Source organism: Seriola lalandi, unplaced genomic scaffold (assembly GCF_002814215.2).
Source record: "Seriola lalandi dorsalis isolate HSWRI2012SDOR001 ecotype SW California unplaced genomic scaffold, Sedor1 jcf7180002054383, whole genome shotgun sequence".
Taxonomy (NCBI): domain Eukaryota; kingdom Metazoa; phylum Chordata; class Actinopteri; order Carangiformes; family Carangidae; genus Seriola; species Seriola lalandi.
Genome location: NW_019524936.1, coordinates 689583 through 696722, shown reverse-complemented (window position 1 = coordinate 696722; position 7140 = coordinate 689583).

Below are 7140 nucleotides of genomic sequence, written 5' to 3'. Positions count from 1 at the left end.
TGAAAAAATAAAATCATAGGATCTTTTAGTTCAGTTCTAGGCTTGTCCACAAATTCCACTGTTTTCACTACTCTGTTTGCAGTCGGACACAGTGCTTAAATATAGTGTAGTTGATACTTCTTTGAAATTTCATATATTTACTGTTTAATTTCAAATTGACCCATTTAAAATAATGTAGCGAGAGTAAGAAGCTCCAAACAGAGTTGTGAAAGTGTCTTGATTTCTAAAATGCTCAGTTGAGATTTACAGTTATTTCCAGAGTGTAATTATTATATTTAGTTGATCACTTGAATCTTGTATACATTTACTCATCTACTGTACTATAATTTAACAGCAAAAGTGATGTGGGATTTTTAAAGGGAACATTAAACTGTTCATCAGCTAAAACAGAATAAATAGTTCCTTATTTTAAGGAGACATTTGCTGACAGGGAATAATACTCTATGTATCTAATTATACCCATGGCTAATTGGTTTTTAAAAGACAGACAGCAAAGAAAATATTTGCATCAAAACATTTGACAAATTTTTACTCCTGCGCATGTTTTATGCTTCCTTCTCTATATTTTTATTGTAATAATGCACTAGAGTATACCTGGCGTCATTAAAACAAAATAAGGTGTTGTCTCTTGTCTCCAGTTATTAGCATTGACCAGAATGTGCCCCGCTCTCATCAGACAGACAAGCTTCACTTCACACCAAGTATCAAAATGCATCTCAGAAGCAACATCAGTGACCACTAGTTATTCAATTCTCTGCTCAGTTTGGATTTCATCTAAGATGAAACAACAACTGCTGCCTAACAGAGGAAAACACAACACAAGACCATGCATGCAGACAGAGAGGAGGACCGTGGTTAGTACCTTTGTCAGGTACAGATTAAACCTACGGTAAGGGATTACATACAGGCTGAATCAACTGTGTTTGGGGGCTTTGTTGTGCTATTTATATGTGACCTGGGATTGATTTTTGTTCACACTGCAGTACATGCAGTATATAGACACATCTCTAGACCACAGCTACATCATGCTGTGATGTATTTACAGCTGTCTGAGTCACCACAAATTTATTGGAGTATCACAAAGAGCTATAAAATCTGCATATATTTCTAGAAAAAGTGGAGAGTACAAATCAATACAAAATGTGTAGAGAAGATGAAAGAACCAAATGTGAAAACCACTGAAGAAAAAAAACGTATTGATGCTCTGATCTCTAACACCCCTAATAAGACAAATCCCCTTTTCCCCCACATTGTCTGACCACAGTCGGTCATACCTGTGTCTCATGTAAATGGATCTCTGGCACTAAATTAATAATAGGGTGACACTTTACTAAACCCCTCAGGGAAATTCTCCATTCCCTTGCCTTAATCTACGTGCAGGCCAGAGTTCAGGATGAGCACAGAGCAGCACGTCTGGAGCTGGTAAAGACTCAGTGACTTGCTGAAATCACTCAAACAAGGCTGGTTCTTGCTGACAAAAATGGACTTGTACATTACTGTGTGTACTGTTTGCCCGTTTTGCTCAAGAATTCAAACTATTCTGACATTAACACAAGATGGCCCTCAACACACTGAGCACTTCAAAACTGTTGTCGGATGTTTCATCATAGCCATGATTTAATTTTGCGTTGGGTTATCGAGGCATTTTCTCTCCCCTTTCATCTGTCAAACATTACTGAAGCATTTCTGCTCCTCCAGTGCTGCTCTATCAGTAGCTATGTCAGGAATTTTGTGTACAAATTTAGTGTATTAGAAACAGCACACAGGCGTTACATTGCAGTCAAAGCAGGCTGTGTTGTTTGGGTTGGTCTCCACTTATGTGACGCTCTCAATGGATCAACAACAGCTTTGCAAGAAAACAGTCTCTGTGTGTACACGCTTGCGAGTGAGTGAGTGCAACATTTTATGGATTCACTCTGTACACCGAGGAGAACGGCATTGATTTCTTATTTATTTGAAGTTTGCTTAAATCTACAAAGTAGCCAAGCAAACAACGAAAAAGTATTGAGGTGTAGCTGAAATACAGCGTGCATGTTGTACTTGAACATGGTCATAATGTACAGATCGTCCTCCAATGAATACCAAGCAAAGACGAACTGAAAGCAGGGGAATGGGTTCAGTTGTGATCAAGCAAATGCGGGACTCTTCTTTGTTCCCTTTGAATGTGTACAGTGTGCACACTTAATGCATTTGTGTGGGCTATACCCTTGAACTATAAACCGTCAGACTAGCGACGTATAACATGGAAGCGTCCGTGACGGTTCTATTACATTTCAAGAAGGAGGAAAGTCTTTGTATACCTGAGTAAAGAAATGACATTTTTTGATGTCATTGTGGCATGGAGGAAGAATGTTGAAGGCCATTGCTGCAGGCAAGCATACAAATCTGAAAACAATGCAAAAACGTTAAATATGTCCCCTAGGTTGCAACAAACAAAACACAAAAAGATACTGTTTTGGATGTTATTTTAAAAAAGAAAAGAAAAGAAAAAAAGAAAAATAGAGAGATGTATACCCCTGATCCTGATCACAGTGGTAGGATAAAACTGAGAGGCTGAAGAAATGGCTGCAGCATAGCATAAACATCTTCAGTCTCCTTTGCTGCAAATGAAAATGCCACACATTTTCACACAGCCTCATGTTAACAGATTTATTTTGTCCTCTATAATGATATTCCTCTTTTCACCCCAATTAGGTTTAATACGAAGTTAAAAGAAAAGAGGATAGAGGGTCTATGCTCAGTTTCTCTGTGTAGACGTGTTTTTCGAAGGTGCTCTTTAGTCTGAAACCGCAGCTTTTTTGTGAAAGGAGTTCTCATAATGCTTTTGAAGCAAAAAAAAAAAAATTTAAAGCCTGGATTGCATAGATAGTTCAAAAGAACATATTGAAACCAACTCCAATGCACTGCAGCCCTGCTGTGACCTTCATCAGTGAGGAGCAAACGTCCATTCATTCCTTGTGCACTTTGGTATGCTGCTCCCTGAAGAAGACCACTGTGAGTCCACCAAAATTCACAGGTTCAAAAAGCACTTAAGTAATTGTTTGGGAATTGGAATACTGAGCCAGTGCCCTGTTCGTGCTGTTCTTGACCAAATCTCATGGACTAAGATTTAAGTCATGTGTCTAAAGATGATCTGGAGTCAATTGATTTTTTGTGCAGGATTGTAGGGGGAAAAAAACACACAAGACTTAAAGGATTCAGAGGTCACGTCAATACTTATTACAAGTTTGCACTCAACAGTGGAGGTGAAGAGGGTGGGAAAGAAGAGGGCCAAAAAGGAGGTGATGGTAAAAAAGAAATATATAGTACAGCAAGGTCTGAGTGTTTCATATGCTGCTGTGTTGTATTCTCAAACAGTGATGTGTTACAGTGTAGGTAAAAGGCCTTTTGGAAATCTTTTTGGAAAAAGAGTCCAGCCTACATTGTCAGAATCACTGCAAAATAATCTGACGGGATCAGGCCAAAATCTCCATTAACTTAAATGAGGACTGTGGTGCTACAGTGCTTAAATTAGAATGCTGTCATTGTTGGCTCTCATCAGTTCAGTGACAATTTTCTAAAATATACACAAAGACATCTTAAAGATCGGCAGAAGAGAGTCTCACTTTAATGAATTTTGCAAATTAAATAGAAAGTTTTCTATTCTTGATATTGGATTCATCCTTTTTCCACATCTTTTTGTTGTAGTTCGGGAAATCTCATTTGGGATAATCTGTTGCTATATGTTTGCCATATGTTGCTGTTTATGCTTTGTGTTTTGGAAATACAAATAATTGAGTTGGATGCAAAAAATCCATGATGAACAGAGTTAACAAGTAAAAGAATTGTGAGAGCCAGAAAAGGAAATGTTAGTGATTACTTCTTCTCATGTGTCATTAGCTTTTGATGCTAATTACCTTTGTCTACACCTATTTTCATGAATTTTATTAAATAGCACTGAATAAGTCGTAAACTAAACATTATCTTTTCCAAAACTAATTGTGAAAGAATCATCTCATTCTTTATTCAGTAACAATTGTCCTTTAACCTTGAAGAACAAAATGATGCACATGAAAGATGGGTATTTTGAGAGATTTTCTCTTTCCTACAATATGAAAGAGTCGCTTTTATCTAAGAAATAAATAGGGGCTACCACACAAGAGAAAATTTGGTACAATTTGATGCACAATGCTTTCCCTAAAGGACTATCCCGCAGTGGGCCAGTAACAAGGCCATCTTTAATCAGAAAGATTTTGGATCCATTAAGGCCATATTGTGTGTATTGCACTACAATAGATTCTAATAAGAGGGACATTGAAAGCAGCGATCAAGTACACAGAGAAGAGGAATGAGCAACAGGGAGTGCGGGGATGTTCCATCAGAGGAAAATTTAAGCAATTCAGACCAGAACATGGAGCGGCTGTTTCTTTTTTTTTTCAGCTCAAGCCTCTCTCATAAACCTGCAGCCCTCCTTTAAAATGAATGCCACGATGTCTGATGTATAAAAACCAAAAGGTCACGCGCACAGGCAACAGTTGGGCAACAACACAGGACTGAAAGAAGGAACAGATTTCATAATCTACTGTGTTCCACATATTATGCGACATGAGCCAAAAAAAGACAATCAGCAGCTTTTAGAGAATCCTCACACGTGTGACAACAACAGCTGTGACTGATGGTGTGCTATATGGGAGAATAATGAGGCAAATGACTAGTTGTTGAGCTTATTACTTGACTGGAATAAAATTAATTGACAACAACTGTGACAATCTGGACAAAAATGGAGACATCAACTTAGCCACTGGGAAATCCTATACAAGCAAACATTTTCATAGACTAAATAAATCAAATAAATAATCAAGAGATTAATTGATAATGACAATATCCGTAAATTGCAACCCTAAATCAGACCAAGGTCTTAATCAGATCACATGATCTTGAAGCAGCTGTAATTAATGTATCACCAAATTTAGAGCTATCCTCAGCACTATGGAGCCTTCATGGCATCTTTCAGCTCATTGCTTTGGTTTCCCGCCACCTTACAGTTCCAGTTCAGACTCATAGTGCATAGAGCATTCAGCAGGTAAATGTTCAGAGCAAATATTGGAAAGATGATAGATGATAATATGATAATATTGTGCTTACAACTTGTATCCGCTTACCCCCAATGTGTTGAAAATGCAGGTTCAGCCGACCTCTTTACACAACAAGCTCAGCACAGCTAACATCAGCCTGAAAATGTGTTTTGAAATCCAAAAAGCTCTGAAATTCACCGTTTGGATTCTGGTATTGATTAACAAACCTATCACTTCTCCACAGAAATATATACACTGTTTTTTACGTGCTAGAACATTAAGCATCTTAATCATTGCACTTTTAAAGTTTAGTTACAGCCTGAAAAGTTCTGCACTTCAACCAAAATAGTGCCTCATGTGAGGACTCTGGTCTCAGTGATTATAAAGCAAAACTACCTTGAGACCGAAGCGTGAGGTCAAGACAGACAAAGAGAGATGTAGAGAAGAAGTGCAGCATATATACAGGTGTTATGTGTATGTGCTGCTGTCTGAATGTAGGCTTGTGTGTCACCTTCCCAGCACAAGTGCCCTAGTCCCTAATGATGGCGGTGTGCAGCGAGCTAACTACCCTCACAGTGGAGCGAGCCCCCAGGCTAGTGCCACATCTCTCCATCAAGGCCTGCCTTCATCCTGCTTTACACTGGGCCCTTTCCAAAGACACACACACACACACACACACACATACACACATACCCACACAGAGCCAATGACAAATAATTCATATTATGGCCTGCCTGAAAGTTTGCCACACTACCTCATTAAGCAGCCTATTGTAACTGGCTGACATTCTCTCAGCATAATAACATTCCTTGGTCGGGTTGTTTTTGAAGTGACATCTCACTAGAGGGAAACAGAAATAAATAAAGAAATAAAAATAAAAAAAAACACCCAGTTGTGCTATGTTGCTTTTCACCTTCGGAACTCTCAAGGTGATGCAACTTTAGCTGCCAGATATCAATAATGGATCCCTGTTGTTTCTTGATATGGTACAAGGTCCAGCAATGACATATCAAATGAAGACAAGAATGTGGTTGCTTGTGTCATTCGCATGGAAAGAGCTGCGTTTTCCATTTCAGTACACCACAGCTAACAGGGATGCGATGTGACAAGGACAGGAATGAAGTAGAACGTTGACAGTGTTACACGTCTTCTCACTAACTTTAATCACAAAATCTTTTTTAAAAGGCAAGGTCTTAACAGGCCGTCGGTTTATTTAGTGTGCGGACAGCAAATGATCAAGGTTGAGGTGGTTTGTTTTCATAACGGGCATCATGCTTCGTACACCTGAATGTGCTGACTGGAACTTATATTGCATGTTAGGTAAGGCATGTAACAACACAATAACCCAAGCCTTCACCTTTAGGGCAAAGTGACAAAAGGCAGCTCAGGATAAATAAATATTGCTTAGTCGTAAAGAGAGAGTTTTATTCTATACACATCTCAAAATAAAGCGAGTAAATACATCCTCCGCAGTCATGTGCTCACGTGGACTTTTCCCACTCACACACACGACAGGAGGATGGGTTTATTTGGTGTAATGAAGACACTATGGCTCAATCAAAACCTACATATTGAGTTTGATCTCCCACTTAAGGCTGCATTGATTTTTCCTCTTAGCCACACGGTCCGGTGCGCCGCTTCTGACACACAAATGAAAATGAGTCTGTTTGATTTCATCAGCAAAAAATTTACAATGGGCGAGAAAAAAAAAAAAAAAGAGAGAGTGAGAGAGAGAGAGAGAGAAAGAGAGAGGCGGGCTGGGTACGGAGGCAGAAGGAGGAGTGCAGCGGGGCATTGATGAGGGTGTGGAGAGGGGGTAAGTGAATATGCTCCTTTGATGTGCTCCGTGTTTGCTCGCACGGCAGCAAATGGCAGAATGGCAACAGTGTGGGAGTTTTTTTTTTTTTTTTTCTCTGAGTGGCAATCAGTCAGTTCAGAGGCGCTGAGCTCCTGGCGAGCCTACAAGGCATGTGGCTAGGTGCTCTCTGTCCTGGGGGCGAGACAGGGAGCGCTCTGACTTAGCTCTGACTTTTCCGGGGCATCAACGAGGCATGGGAGAGGAAGAAGAAACTTTCTCAGCAAAGTG